Raw genomic sequence first — 16,390 nt, 5'->3', positions numbered from 1 at the left:
AGTGTTCTAATTACCTTAAAAGAGGAAAGAAAGGCTTGAATTGATCAATACTAGTTTGAATAAGATACTTATGTGAACAAGCATTCTCAACATTATTATTAAAGTAAAACTACTCAGTTTACAGAATGGGATGTGAAACTACAGCTTTTTGCTATTAAACCAAATACTTGTGATTTACTTCGTTTGAGCAAAATGTTTTTATTTGAACAAAACAGCATTATTTGTTATGTTAATGATGGTTAATTTCCATTTTATTGGTTTTATTTTTGTTTTAATTTAATTTGTAAATGTTTTAGCATTTATTATTGTATGTGAACTGTAAGTATATTTACCTATTTTATGTTGATAAAAATATAAAAAATATTAAAATAAGTATATATTAAGTTAACCTTCAAGTGTTATGGGCTTTTTCCTCCCTGTGAAAAGAGATGGCATGCTTGAAATTTGAGACACACCAATGAAAATTAGGAATCTAAGTTATTTTAGATGGTCAGCAGCCCCATCACTGTGTATTTAGTAAATCTCCCTTCTGTTTCTGATTTCTGATGTCAATTTTATAATATATTAAATTTTTATATACTATTCCTGTGAAACAAAATGGCATATGAGCAGCGACTAGAACACAAGGTGCATTCTTATGGGATGACACTAGGAATACTTGCAGACTCTCAACGATGCCAGTGTATTTTGGAATACCCATGAGAATCATCCTCATTAACTTCTAACCATTTTGAATGTTTGTTTGTTTGTTTTAAATAGAGATAGGGTCTCACTATGTTGTCCAAGCTAGTCTTGAACTCCTGGTCTCAAGCGATCCTCCCACCTCAGCCTCCCAAAGTGCTGGAATTACAGGCTTGAGCCACCATGCCTGGCCACCATTTTGATTTTTGACAACTAGATCATTTAGTATTTTCAGACTTGGATCTAAATGTGGCTTTGGGATGTTTGGGATTCTCTAGCAGCCCAGAGAATACTCTAGAGATGTAGAATAAGTTTTGAAATTTGTTTGCAAATTATCTTTCTTTCTTTCTTTTTTTTTTTTTTTAAGTTGGAGTCTTGCTCTGTCACCCAGGCTGGAGTGCAGTGGTGCCATCTCGGCTCACTGCAAGCTCCGCCTCCTGGGTTCATGCCATTCTCATGCCTCAGCCTCCTGAATAGCTGGGACTACAGGTGCCCGCCACCACGCCCAGCTAATTTTTTGTATTTTTTAGTAGAGATGGGGTTTCACCGTGTTAGCCAGGATGGTCTCGGTCTCCTGACCTTGTGATCCATCCGCCTCGGCCTCCCAAAGTGCTGGGATTACAGGCATGAGCCACTGCGCCCAGCTGTTTGCAAGTTATCAACGTACTCATTATTTCAGACTGGGCACGGTGGCTCATGCTTATAATCCCAGCACTTTGGGAGGCTGAGTGGGGTAAATCACTTGAGGTCAGGGATTCAAAACCAGCCTGGCCAACATAGTGAAACCCCGTCTCTGTTAAAGTACAAAAATTAGTGTGGTGGCGCATGCCTGTAATCCCAGCTACTTGGGAGGCTGAGGCATGAGAATCGCTTAAACCCAGGAGGCAGAGGTTGCGGTGAGCCGAGAACATGCTGCTGCACTCCAGCCTGGGTGACAGAGTGAGACCCTGTCTCTAAAATAAATAAACAAATATAGTCATTATTTCATTAAAGCTTGTCAATCAACTGAATCACAGATTCGTAGTATAATTAGACTCTTTTGTATTTGAGCCAACTACTGAAATCAATCAGTGGCTGCTTGAGATAATTTGGCATAACTATCAGATTTATCAATTTAAAAAATAAAATTAGATCCTCACCTTAAATTCATTTATTTCATCATCATACTGCACACCTAGAAGGCGCTATCAATTCCACACATAGTAATTAAAGGTAAAAAATTCAAAAGACAGGTGTTTCATTGACCTATGTTCCTTGTAAATAGCCTTCAAATTTTCCATATGTTTGACACCTTTCATAATACAGTGTTAGATGATACGGGCTCAGTGGCATAAACCTGTAGTCCCTACTGCTTGGTAGACTGAGGGAGGATCCCTGGAGCCCAGGAGTTGGAGTCCAGATGAGGCAACATAATAAAACCCCTACCCCTTTAAAAAAAAAAATCAACTAAGTTAAGAAGAGAAGATAAAAATGCAAGTATGGCTGTACAGGAATAATTTAATTTTTTTCCTTTTCTAGTTTTTAGTTTTTAATTTTTATTTATTTATTTATTCATTTATTTATTTAGAGGCAGAGTTTTGCTCTTGTTGCCCAGGCTGGAGTGCAATGGCACGATCTTGCCTCCCAGGTTCAAGCGATTCTCCTGCCTCAGCCTCCCGAGTAGCTGGGATTATAGGTGCCCACCACCATGCCTGGCTAATTTTTTGTATTTTTAGTAGAGATGGGTTTTGCCATATTGGCCAAGCTGGTCTCGAACTCGGACCTCAGGTGATCCGCCCGCTTCGTCCTCCCACAGTGCTGGGATTACAGGTGTGAACCACCGCGCCTGGCCTGATTTTTATTTTTTTAATGTAAAATTAATGTGTGCTCACTATAAGGAAGGAAGGGAGAAAACATAGACGTGAAGGTCCTATTTACCATCCCTCACCTCCCCAGCTGCGCTAACTGTCATCACTGATCTGGACTGTACCCAGGGTTTCTTTTCATCTTTTTAGCTACTTCACTGGGAAAAATCATTAGAAAAAATTATCTCCTACTACTAATTTTATATCAAAAATTAGAAAGGACAGTCTCAATAGTCTTGAAGAAAATGGCAGTGCCAATTAATATTGACTTACTGGTTTTCTCATCTCACTGAGGACAACTGAGATTGTTTTCATAAACTTCTGATTTTCTTTTTTTTTTTTTTTTTTTTTTTGAGACGGAGTCTCACGCTGTTGCCCAGGCTGGAGTGCAGTGGCGCGATCTCGGCTCACTGCAGGCTCTGCCTCCTGGGTTCACGCCATTCTCCTGCCTCAGCCTCCTGAGTAGCTAGGACTACAGGCGCCCGCCACCGCGCCCGGCTAATTTTTTGTATTTTTAGTAGAGACGGGGTTTCACTGTGGTCTCGATCTCCTGACCTTGTGATCCGCCCGCCTCGGCCTCCCAAAGTGCTGGGATTACAGGCTTGAGCCACCGCCCCCGGCCTTACTTCTGATTTTCAAAATTGCTATCTTTAAAATTCTTACATTGACCTATTTTCCTCTTGTGATTTCTTTGGTCCTCTCTTAGTGTCATGAGCCAGTAAGAGTTGCTAATAGCCACTTTATATATATACAGTGTACAATTTGCTACATGTAATGTAAAAGTGTGGCCAGGCACAGTGGCTCACGCCTGCAATCCCAGCACTTCGGGGAGGCCGAGGCAGGCGGATCACCTGAGGTCAGGAGTTCGAGACCAGCCTGGCCAATGTGGTGAAACCCCATCTCTACTAAAAACACAAAACATTAGCCGGGCGTGGTGGCGCACGCCTGTAGTCCTAGTTACTCTGGAGGCACGAGAATCGCTTAAGCCCCGGAGGCAGAGGTTGCAGTGACCCAAGATCATGCCATTGTACTCCAGCCAGGGCTAAAAGAGCGAAATGCCATCTCAAAAAAAAAAAAATTAGCCGGGCATGGTGGCATGTGTCTGTAAATCCCAGCTACTCAGGAGGCTGAGGTGGGAGAATTGCCTAAACCTGGGAGGCAAAGGTTGCAATGAGCCAAGATCATGCCACTGCACTTCAGCTTGGGTGACACAGCAAGACTCTGTCTCAAAACAAAAAGTAAAAGTGAGTATAATTGAATGGAAGATCTCAGTCAAGTTCAGTGGAAAGAATAATACTATATCTTTTTAGGTCTCATCACTCTTTTTGTCTCCAAAGCTCTGAAGTTCCCCATTACTTGGAGTTTAAAATTCCTCAACTCCTTGACACAACATAAGATCTTAACATAGGCAGCTGCAATCATCAGTGGCAGATGAATAGGGAAAGGCATAGACAAAGACAATGTGAAGGCACAAAGTTTTAGAGCTGGAATAGTGGTGTATAACACGGTCCCCAAACCCCTGGCTGGGACCTGTTAGGAACTGGGCCACACAGCAGGAGGTGAGCAACTGCTGAATGAGCATTACTGCTGAGCTCCGCCTCCTGTCAGATCAGCGTTAGCATTCAATTTTCATAGGACTGGGAACCCTGTTGTGAATGGAGGTTGCAGGCTCCCTGTGAGAATCTAATACCTGATGATCTGAGGTGGAGCAGTTTCATCCTGAAACCACCCCCACCCTCTTCGTCCCTGGAAAAATTGTCTTCCACGAAACTGTCTTCCCTTGTGCCAAAAAGGTTGGAGACCACTGCTCTGTAAGGTTGACTTACAATGTGTGACCATGTTAAGGCTGAAATTAAGAATTTGAGGCTGGGCTGGGCATGGTGGCTCATGCCTGTAATCCCAGCACTTTGGGAGGCCAAGGCAGGTGAATCCCTTGAGCCCAGGAGTTTGAGATCAGCCTGAGCAACACGGTGAAACCCCATCTCTACAAAATATACGAACATTAGCCAGGTGTGGTGGCACACATCTGTGATCCTATGTACTTGGGAGGCTGAGGTGGGAGGATCACTTGAGCCCTGGAGGTTGAGGCTACAATGAGTCATGATGGAGCCACTGCACTCCAGCCTGGGCTGGACATAGTATCAAAAAAAAAAAAAAAAAAACCAAAAAAAAAAAAACGCTGGTCCAAGATGAGCCGGTAGAGTAAATGAGTTATCTCAATTCTCAGTCAGTTACAAATTGAACTCTCCCTCCTCTGACTACTTCACTTAAAAAAAAAAAAAAAAGAGTGCCAGGCGCAGTGGCTCACGCCTGGAATCCCAGGACTCTGGGAGGCCGGGGGGGTGGATTGCTTGAGGTCAGGAGTTTAAGACTAGCCTGACCAACATGGTGAAACTCCATCTCTACTAAAAATACAAAAATTAGCCAGGTGTGGTGGCGGGCAGCCTATAATCTCAGCTACTCTGGAGGCTGCGGCAGGAGAATCGCTTGAACCTGGGAGGTGGAGGTTACAGTGAGCTGAGATCACACCTTGCACTCCAGCCGGGGTGACAGAGTGAGACTCTGTCTCAAAAAAGAAAATAAATAAAAATAAACAATAAAAAAAGAGAGAATTTAACTAGAAAGCAAATTTTGAGCCAATTAACAGAATCTTTGTTTTTAAGAGGGTGTGAAGTTAGATCGGGAATATATTGGTGTTAATTTTAAATGTAGACAGTAGATTATTTTGAACTAATATCCTGGAAATCACATTCAGAGTGAAGAGCATATTAATCCAGTTTGCTTCTAAGGATAAATAAACCAGAGAAACCCCTAGGAAATAAGACTAACACCTCACTCCTGTTGGCGTTAAAAAGCCTTTCATAATATGTGCCTACAAATTAATAAAATTGTAAACCTTTAGCGACCAGATGCCGGGCTGAGCCCTGGGCCCAGAGATCCGTGGGGGGTGAGTGCGTGCTCCGGCACCCGGGCACCTGCCGTGGGCTTTGCAGGGACGTGGGCACAGAGATTCATGGGGCATTTCACACAAGCATGCTGCTGCGTGACCGCTCGCTCACACTGCGTCCAGAAGCTGGGGATGTGCTGCGGCCCACAGGGGGCGCCTCCACCGCGTGCAGGATGACCTGCTGCGACCAGCTCCAGGACCGCAGGCACCTGCTGGCTCACTGTGATCCTCGCCCTGGCGCTGCATGAGGAGGTCATGGTCTACAGGATGGTAAGTGACAGCTGCTGCAGGGAGAGGAGCCACCCTTCGGTGCCTTACCATGACTTGCAGAAGAGCTGGCGTCAGGAATGTCACATCTACCCCAAATCACCCACCGCTTCATCACCAAGGAGGCATCTTCTCCCACTGGACCAAGAAGAAGCCCTCTGTCCTGGAGGGGCAAGTAGCCTCCTTCACCACACTCCACCAAGAACATTTGCTCTAGGGATCCTGCCTCGCCACATGCCAGGTGGACCTAAGCTTCCTTTCTGCCCCACTCTAAGGACACTTGGAGCCATCTCAGGCCTCAAGACTTGAAGGGGAGCAGAGGGGGTGGCCTGTCTCCACCTCCTGTCTAATCCTCCACTCTGAGTAATCCACAGCATTCTGGCACTCACCCCACCTCCAGGTCTGTCAAGTGGCCTTTGCTCCTGGGGCTGATGGCCCCCTGCTCACCAGCATTATGACCTTGTGCCATTCCTGATGCTTCCTCCCCTGGCTCCCTACTGTTGAAGGCCAAAAGAGTGAGGGTCATGATCAACTCGGTATACCACTGTAGGCTACGTAAGTAAACGGCAAACTTCTCATGAAAGCAGCATGTTGGCAAACTGACAAACTGTATCTGCCACCCAGAAGGAATGCTGAGGGCAGTCACACCCCAGATGCAAGTGTTTCTTGTAATTAGGCACATCTGAAGCTTGTTAGCAATCATGTTAACTTGTGCTCAGTTAAGCCGCTGACCAATCATTACCTCCTGCTCCCTGCTCTTTGTACCCAATAAATAGGAAGGGCTGTAGAGGCTCAGGCGGCTGCCTTTGCTCACTAGAAGCAGGGACCTGTCTTCTTCCCCTGGCCCTTTCTTTAAAAGTTTCTTTTAATTTTTCATTTCTACATTTGTCCTCCTTCCTTCAGTCTTGTAATGACGGTCTCAAGTAGTAACAAACTGTCATAATGATGGTCTCAAGTAGTAACTGTAGCAGCCTGTCACACCCTACCGCCCTTTGGTGCCGCACTTCTCAGGCCGGTCGCCTGGTCGGGGCAGCAGAGAGTCTAGGGTTTGTTGGGTGAAGATGCCATTGAGCTGTGACTGCCAGGGCCATATTAGGAACTTACGGATATTTCTGGAGGGTGGGGGGAAGACAAAAATGAAACAAAGAAACATGGGAAGGTATTATGAACAATTTAGGTCAAAGAATTTAAGATAGCCAGATGTGGTGGCACATGCCTGTAATCCCAGCTACTCAGGAGGCTGAGGCAGGAGAATTGCTTAGACCTGGGAGACAGAGGTTGTGGAGAGCCGAGATCGGGCCACTGCACTCCAGCCTGGGTGACAGAGCGAGATTCAGTCTCAAAAAAAAAAAAAAAAAAAAGGGTGGGGGGGCTGAGCGCGGTGGCTCATGCCTTAATCTCAGCACTTTGGGAGGCCAAGGCGGGCAGATCACCTGAGGTCGGGAGTTCAAGACCAGCCTGACCAACATGGAGAAACTCCATCTCTACTAAAACTAAAAAAAATTAAAAAGTGGGGTACAGTGGCTCATGCCTGTAATCATAGCACTTTGGGAGGCCGCACGTCTGCAATCCTAGCACTTTGGGAGGCCGAGGCGGGTGGATCACCTGAGGTAAGGAGTTCGAGACCTACCTGGCCAACATGGCGAAACCCCGTCTCTACTAAAAATACAAAAAGTAGCCAGGCATGGTGGCGGATGCCTATAATCCCAGCTACTCAGGAGGCTGAAGCAGGAGAATTGCTTGAAGCCAGGGGCGGAGGTTGCCGTGAATCAAGATTGTGCCACTTTACTCCGGCCTGGACAAAAGAGCGAAACTCTGTCTCAAAAAACAAAAGCAAAAACAAAAAAATCAGCTGGATGTAGTGGCAGGTGGCTGTAATCCCAGCTAGCCAGCTAGTTGCAAGGCTGAGGCAAGAAAATTGCTTGAACCCAGGAGGTGGAGGTTGCAGTGAGCCGAGATTGCACCATTGCACTCCAGCCTGGGCACCAAGAGTGAAACTCCGTCTCAAGAAAAAAAAAAAAAAAAAAAGAAAGAAAAAGAAAAAAATGTATTTGAGATTTAGTCAAAACATTCCATTGGTGCTAACAAAATAGGCCTCACGTTGAATTATTTCAGTTTGGTGCTATATGACAATAGTGTTTGGTGTATTTCACATGTCTCTACAAATAATCTGCAAAGATACAAATGATTTACAAATAGGTTTTCAACATCATTTCTTGTTTTTTTTGAGATGGAGTCTCACTATGTCACCCAGGCTGGAGTACAGTGGCATTATCTGGGCTCACTGCAACCTCCACCTCTGGGTTCAAGCGATTCTCCTGCCTCACCCTCCTGAGTAGCTGGGATTACAGGTGTGAGCCTCCACACCTGGCTAACTTTTATATTTTTAGGAGAGACAGGGTTTCACCACGTTGGCCAGGCTGGTCTTGAACTCCTGACCTTAAGTGATCCATCTGCCTTGGCCTCCCAAAGTGCTGGGATGATAGGTATGAGCCACCATGCCCGGCCCGTAATATCTTCAATAAAGAAATTTTTTTGTTTGTTTTTTGAGACAGACTCTCTCACTCTGTCACCTAGGCTGGAGTGTAGTGGCTCAATCCTGGCTCACTGCAACCTCTTCTTCCTGGGTTTAAGTGATTCTCCTGACCTCAAGTGATTCACCTGCCTTGACCTCCCAAAGTATTGGTATTACAGACGAGAGCCACCGTGCCTGGTCTATTAAAGATTAATTGGTAATAATATTGTCTTGATCCATTTTGTGCTGCTATAACACAATAACTGAAACTGGGTAATTTACAAAGAGCAGAAGTCTAGTTCTCATATTTCTTAAGACTGAGAAGTGCAAGATCAAGGCCCTGACATTTAGTGTCTAGTGAAGGCTGCATGCTGTGGGGAGGAGGAACACTGTGTCTTCACATGCACAAGGCAGAAGGGCAAGAGAGGACTAACTTCACTGTCAATCCCCTTTCTAAGGGAACCTAGTCCTATTAATGAGGAAGGAACCCTTCTGTCCCAATCATTTTTCAAAGGTCCACCTCTTAATACTATCACGTTGGCAACACCTCAATTTTGGAGGATCCTCATTCAAACCATAGCAAATATGTAAAATGCTGTTTTGTCTTTGAAATTAGTCTTAGTTGTGTGATTTTCAGTAGAAATCAGGCAAACAAATTTAAAAGGTATTTTTACTAAAATTACATGGAGCTAGGTGCAGTGGTTCATGCCTGTAATCCAAAGCTACTTAGGAGGCTAAGCTGGGGGGATGGCTTGAGCCCAGGACGTCAAGACTGCAGTGAGCCATTATCACGCCACTGCACTACAGCCTGCGTGACAGAGTGAGATACTGTCTCAAAAACAAAAAAAAAAAACAAAAATAAAGTACATGCTACAACATGGATGCACCTTGAAAATACGGTAACCGTATTAAGACACACAAAAGGACAATTATATGATTTCGCTTATATGAGGTATCTCAAATAGTCAAATGCCTAGACAGAAAGTAAAATGTGGTTACCAGGGGCTAGAGGGAGGGGGTATTGTGAAGTTATTGTTTAGAGGGTAGAGTTTTAGTTTGGGTTGAATTAAAAAGTTCTGGAGATGGATGGTGGTTGAGGTCAAGAGATCGAGACCATCCTGGCCGACATGGTGAAACCCCGTCTCTACTAAAAATACAGAAATTAGCTGGGCATGGTGGTGCTTGCCTGTAGTTTCAGCTACTTGGGAGGCTGAGGCAGGAGAATCGCTTGAACCCGGGAGGCGGAAGTTGCAGTGAGCAGAGATCGTGCCACTGCACTCCAGCCTGGTGACAGAGCAAGACTCCGTCTCAACAACAACAAAAAAAGTTGGTAAATTTTGTGTGATGTACATTTTAGCAAAATAAGCAAAAATAATCCTATGTAATTGTATTAATGAATTAATTTAATTTTATTTTTTTTGGAGAGGGAGTCTCCCTCTGTCACTCAGGCTGGAGTGCACTGGCACAATATTGGCTCCCTGCAACCTCCGCCTGCTGTGTCACGATTCTCCTGCCTCAGCCTCCTGAGTATCTGGGATTATAAGCATGTGCCACCACGCCCGGCTAATTTTTGTATTTTTAGTAGTGACAAGGTTTCACCACGTTGGCCAGACTGGTCTCAAACTTCTGACCTCAAGTGATCTGCCCACGTTGGACTCCCAAAGTGCTGGGATTACAGGTATGAGCCACTGCGCCCAACCAAATTTTATTTATTTTGTAAGAGACAAGGCCTCACTCTGTTGCACCAGCTGGAGTGCAGTGGTGCCATCATAGCTCACTGCAGCCTTGACCTCCCAGGCTCAAGCAATTCTCCCACTTCAACCTCTTGAGTACCTGGGATTACAGGAGTGAACCGCTGCACCCACTTCAGGGTTTCAATTTTGAGGAAGTCCAGATTGTCTATTTTCCCTTTTGTTGTCCTTGTTTTTGGCGTCATATCCAAATCATTGCCAAATCCAAGTCATGAAGATTTTGCCCTATGTTTTCTTCAGAGTTTTATAGTTTTAGCTCTTACACTTAGGCATTTGACACCTTTTGAGTTAATTGTGTATGTGGTGTATAATAAGGGCCCAACTTCATTCTTTTGAACATGTATCTCCAGTTTTGCCAGCACCATTTGCTGAAAAAACTGGTCTTTCCCTAATGAATGATCTTGACATCCTTGTTAAAAATTGTTGACCGGGCCAGGCACAGTGACTCACGCCTGTAATCCCAGCACTTTGGGAGGCCAAGGCGGGTGGATCACCTATGGTCAGAAGTTTGAGACCAGCCTGGCCAATGTGGTGAAACCCTGTCTCTATTAAAAATGCAAAAATTAGTTGGGCGTGGTGGTGCATGCCTGTAATCCCAGCTACTCGGGAGGCTGAGGTAAGAGAATTGCTTGAACCCAGGAGATGGAGGTTGCAGTGAGTCAAGATCAAGCCACTGCACTCCCGCCTGGGTGACAGAGCCAGACTCCGTCTCAAAAAATAAAAAAATCGTTGACCATATATATGTGAGGGTTTATTTCTGGGATCTCTATTCTATTCCATTGTCTGTACATCTGCGTTTATGCTCATATCACAGTGTTTTGATTTCTGTAGGTTTGTAGTATATTTTGAAATCAGTAGTTGTGAGACCTCCAACTTTGGTTTTTTTTTTTGTTTTTTGTTTTTTGTTTTTTTTTTGAGGCGGAGTTTCATTCTTGTTGCCCAGGCTGGAGTGCAATGGCACGATCTCGGCTCACCCAACCTCTGCCTCCCAGGTTCAAGCAGTTCTCCTGCCTCAGCCTCCCTAGTAGCTGGGATTATAGGCATGTGCCACCAGGCCCAGCTAATTTTGTATTTTTAGTAGGGACGGGGTTTCTCCATGTTGGTCAGGCTGGTCTCGAACTCCCGACCTCAGGTGATCCACCCGCCTCAGCCTCCCAAAGTGCTGGGATTACAGGCGTGAGCCACTACGCCCGGCCTAACTTTGTTATTTTTCAAGATTGTTTTGACTTTTTAGGGTTTCCTGAAATTCCATATACTTTTTTTGTGTGTGCGGGTAATGGAGTTTAACTCTTGTTGCCCAAGCTGGAGTGCAATGGAGCAATCTCGGCTCACCACAACCTCTACCTCCTGGGTTCAAGCGATTCTCCTGCCTTAGCCTCCCGAGTAGCTGGGATTGCAGGCATGCACCACTACACCTGGCTAGTTTTGTATTTTTAGTCGAGATGGGGTTTCTCCATGTTGGTCAGGCTGGTCTCCAACTCCTGACTTCAGATGATCTGCCCACCTCAGCGTCCCAAAGTGCTGCGATTATAGGCATGAGCCACTGTGCTCTTAAACCTTCCAATCTGTGAACATGGAATGTCTTTCCCTTTATTTTTATTTTTATTTTTATTTTTTTTTTAATTTTTATTTATTTTTTTTTGAGACGGAGTCTCGCTCTGTCACCCAGGCTGGAGTGCGGTGGCCGGATCTCAGCTCACTGCAAGCTCCGCCTCCTGGGTTCACGCCATTCTCCTGCCTCAGCCTCCCGAGTAGCTGGGACTATAGGCGCCCGCCACCTCGCCCGGCTAGTTTTTTGTATTTTTTAGTAGAGACGGGGTTTCACCGTGTTAGCCAGGATGGTCTCGATCTCCTGACCTCGTGATCCGCCCGTCTCGGCCTCCCAAAGTGCTGGGATTACAGGCGTGAGCCACCGCGCCCGGCCTATTTTTATTTTTAATTTTGAGTCAGGATCTTGCTGTCTCACCAGGCTGCAGTGCAGTGGCCTGATCACAGCTCACTGCAGCCTCAACCTCCTGGGCTCAAGAGATCCTCCTACTGCAGCCTCCTGAGTGCTGGGACTTCAGGTGCAAGCCACCATGCCTGGCTAATTTTTTTCTAGTTTTTGTAGAGATGGGGGGCCAGGTCTCACTTTTTTCTCCCCAGCACTTTGGGAGGCCAAGGTGCAGATTGCCTGAGTCCAGGAGTTCAAGACCCACCTGGGCAACATGGCGAAACTTGTCTACCAAAATACAAAAATTAGTCGAGTGTGGTGGTGCACATCTGAAGTCCCAGCTACTTGGGAGGCTGAGACAGGAGGATTGCTTGAGTCTGGGAGTGGGAAGTTGAAGTGAGCCAAGATCATGTCATTGCACTCCAGCCTGGGTGACAGAGTGAGACCCCATCTCAAATAATTAAAAAAAAAATTTTTTTTTTAATCTTTCAGGAATGTTTTGTAGTTAACAGTGTACAAGTCTTTTTTTTTTTTTTTTTTTTTGCCTTTTTTGTCAAGTGTTTTTTTATTGTTGTTTGTTTGTTTTTTGAGACGGAGTCTCGCTCTGTTGCCCAGGCTGGAGTGCAGTGATGTGATCTCGGCCCGCTGCAATCTCCACCTCCCAGGTTCAAGCAATTCTCCTGCCTCAGCCTCCCAAGTGTAGCTGGGATTACAGGTGTGTGCCACCGTACCCAGCTAATTTTTTGTATTTTTAGTAGAGACGGGGTTTCCCCATGTTGGCCAGGCTGGTCTTGAACTTGAACTCCTGACCTCAGGTGATCTGCCTACCTGGGCCTCCCAAAGTGCTGGGATTACAGATGTGAGTCACCGCACCCAGCCTTAGGGTTGTCTTTCGAAAACAAATGTTTTTCTCTTCTTTTTTTTTTTTTTTTAATTTTTTGATACAGAGTCTTGCTCTGTTCCCCAGGCTGGAGTGCAGTGGCCCAATCTCAGCCCACTGCAACCACCGCCTCCCCTGTTGAAGGGATTCTCCTGCCTCAGCTTCCCAAGTAGCTTGGACAGGCGCGTATCAGCATGCCTGGCTAATTCTGTGTGTGTTTATGGAGATGGGGGGGTCTTGCTATATTGCCCAGGCTGGTCCCAAACTCCTGGCCTCAAGTGATCCTCCCAACTTGGCCTTCCAAGGTGAGCCACCTCTCCTGACTATTTTTTTTATTTTTATTTTTTTATTTTTTAGAGATGGGGATTTCACTATGTTGACCAAGCTGGCCTTGAACTCCTGGCCTCAAGTGATCCTCCCATCTCAGTTTCCCAAAGTGCTGGGATTACAAGCATGAGCCACTGTGCCCGGCCTCTTTGTTTCTGTCAAGTTTTTCAGTTATAAGAGTTCTTTATATACTCGATATTAAGCAAGACCCTGTCTCTAAAAAAAAAAAAAAAAAAAGATATGGCCGAGCGCAGTGGCTCATGCCTGTAATCCTAGCATTTGGGAGGCCGAGGAGGGTGAATCACCTGAGGTCAGAAGTTTGAGACCAGCCTGGACAACATGGTGAAACCCCATCTCTACTAAAAATACAAAATTAGCTGGGTGTGGTTGCGCATGCCTGTGATCCCAGCAACTTGGGAGGCTGAGGCAGACAGAATTGCTTGAATCTGGGAGGCAGAGGTTGCAGTGAGCTGAGATCGTGCCACTGTACTCCAGCCTTGGACAACAAGACTGAAACTCCATCTCAAAAAAAAAAAAAAAAAAAAGCTATTAGTCCCTTACCAGATATATGATTTACAAATATTTTCTTCCATTCTGTAGGTTATCTTGTCTTGATACTGTATCTCATTCTTTTTTATGCTCTTTTTTGTTCTTACTATTCCCTTTTATTTGTGTAAACACTTTAAGTAGTATTATTTTGCATGCTATATAATCATTCAAGTGCCTGAAATCCAACTGACCCTCTTTTTTCCTATTGACTCTTCCTCATGACAGATTATTTCTTTATATATTTTGTAACTTTTGTTTGACTGGTCTTAAATTATGAAAATTGAGAAAGATTCTCTGCTTGGTGAAACTTCGGTCAGGCTCCTAAACCTCCTCTTAGGCCCATCTGTGTGCTTCCTCGTAAAATCCAGTTTTAGCAAAGAACCTTGCCGAGTCAATTCAGCAAGAATTTCCCGCACTTAGGATCCTCATCCTTCACCCTCCTCCCAGGGTCTGGTCACCCTGGCCCGTTTTTCGCAAAAATTCTGGTAGGTTGGTCTAGACAGAATCTTCCTCATCCCGATGTTTCCTCTCAGTGATTCTTCTCACTCACTCCTGCCCTGCTCCTTGGCTATAAATTCCCACTTGCCTGTGCTGGATTCAGAATTTAGCCCAATCCTTCCAGCTGCAAGACCCCATTGCAGTAGTTCCTATACTGATCTCCATAGTCCTGAGTAAAGTCTTCCTGATGTGCTTTTTAAATTTTTATTTATTTATTTATTTATTGACAGAGTCTTGCTCTGTTGTACAGGCTGGAGCGCAGTGGCACAATCCGGCTCACTGCAACCTCCACTCCCAGGTTCACGCGATTCTCCTGCCTCAGCCTCCCGAGTAGCTGGGACTACAGGTGCCCACCACCACGCCTGGCTAATTTTTTGTATTTTTAGTAGAGACAGGGTTTTGCCATGTTGGCCAGGCTGGTCTTGAACTCCTGACCTCAAGTGATCCGCCTGCCTGGACCTCCCAAAGTGCTGCGATTCCAGGCGTGAGCCACCGCACTTGGCCACCTGATGTACCTTAACAAATACCACTGAAACAGTTTTCTTTTCTGGCAGTGGGGTAGTCTCTCTGCATTCTATTTTTTTTTTTTTTTTTTGAGACAGAGTTTCGCTGTTGTTGCCCAGGCTGGCGTTGAATGGCATGATCTCGGCTCACCACAACCTCCACCTCCTGGGTTCAAGCGATTCTCCTGCTTCAGCCTCTGGAGTAGCTGAGATTGCAGGCACGTACCACCACGCCCAGCTAATTTTGTATTTTTAATAGAGGTAGGGTTTCTCCAGGTTGGTCAGGTTGGTCTCGAACTCCTGACCTTGTGATCTGCTCGCCTTGGCTTCCCAAAGTGCTGGGATTACAGGAGTGAGCCACTGCACCTGGCCTCTGCCTTCATTTTTTAATTGCCAGTCATAATTTTTTCTTTCACAGAATCCATATCTTAAACTTGGAAGGAATCTGCTGCATTTCCCTAGAGAGTATTTTGTTTTGTTTTGCTAGAGACAAAAGCAGTTACTGGGGCTTATAACACAGTACCCCTAAGTATGGCACATTGGCATTCTGGTGGTTTTTTAGCTGAAGGAGGCAGGAGTGCCTCAGAAGCAAGATGGTCTCTCTCTGACCTTCTCCTGCCTCTCTATCCTCCCACCTGCCTACCTCCCCACTCCCCAACCCCACTATTTCTCTCCTAAAGCAAGCCATGAAATTGAGAAAGATTACTCTCTGACTTACTTCTTCTGAAAGTAGGTCATAGACCCTTATGTGACATGGGTCCTGCCTGATACACAGAGGAAGGGAATGCTACACAGAGACACGAAGAATCTGGACAAACGGGTTATGCTGAGTTCCCCCAAGCAAACACATTTTTCCCTGAGTCTGTCTCTGTCATTCAAGCCAGAGTACTTTCACGCAATCCTAGTTGACTGCAATCCTCGTTGACTGCAGCCTGGACCTCCTGGGCTCAAGCTATCCTCCCACCTCAGCCTCTTTAGTAGCTAGGACTACAGGTACATGCCACTATGCCTGCTAATTAAAAAAAAATTTTTTTTTTTTGGCCAGGTGCGGTGGCTCACACCTGTAATCTCAGGCAGATCACCCGAGGTAGGGAGTTTGAGACCAACCTGACCAACATGGAGAAACCCCATCTCTACTAAAAATACAAAAATTAGGCGAGCGTGGTGGTGCATGCCTGTAGTCCCAGCTACTCAGGAAGCTGAGGCAGAGGCTTGCTTAAACCCGGGAGGCAGAGGGTGCAGTGAGCCGAGATCGCGCCACTGCACTCCAGCCTGGGCGACAGAGCGAGATTCCATCTGAAAAAAAAAAAAAAACAACTCAGGGGAACACATTTATTACAAATAGGTATTTTATTTATAAAGAACATTTTGGGCTGGGCGCTGTGGCTCACGCCTGTAATCCCAGCACTTTGGGAGGCCGAGACGGGCGGATCACGAGGTCGGGAGATCGAGACCATCCTGGCTAACACGGTGAAACCCCGTCCCTACTAAAAATACAAAAAAAAAAAAAAAAAAAAAAAAAAAAATTAAGAGCCGGGCGTGGTGGCGGCGCCTGTGGTCCCAGCTACTCGGGAGGCTGAGGCAGGAGAATGGCGGGAACCCGGGGGGCGGAGCTTGCAGTGAGCCAAGATGGCGCCGCTCACTCCAGCCTGGGCGACAGAGCGAGACTCCGTCTCCAAAAACAAAACAAAACAA

The 16,390-nt window shown here is 45.6% G+C and overlaps 1 protein-coding gene across 2 annotated transcripts in view; it reads left to right on the top strand.

Annotated features, from left to right (window-relative positions):
- LOC105490283 (zinc finger MYM-type containing 5) overlaps positions 1–177 on the top strand; it is a 37,671-nt gene extending 37,494 nt beyond the window's left edge. For both annotated transcript variants that reach the window (XM_011755752.2, XM_011755759.3), the window contains exon 9: positions 1–177. This exon is cut by the window's left edge and continues 1,415 nt beyond it. The gene's annotated coding sequence lies outside the window, so the exon portion shown is untranslated.
- The last annotated feature ends 16,213 nt before the right edge of the window (positions 178–16,390 follow it).

Source organism: Macaca nemestrina, chromosome 16, assembly GCF_043159975.1.
Source record: "Macaca nemestrina isolate mMacNem1 chromosome 16, mMacNem.hap1, whole genome shotgun sequence".
NCBI lineage: Eukaryota > Metazoa > Chordata > Mammalia > Primates > Cercopithecidae > Macaca > Macaca nemestrina.
Note: the sequence above shows the minus strand (reverse complement) of the source record. Positions and strands in the feature narration are given on the sequence as shown.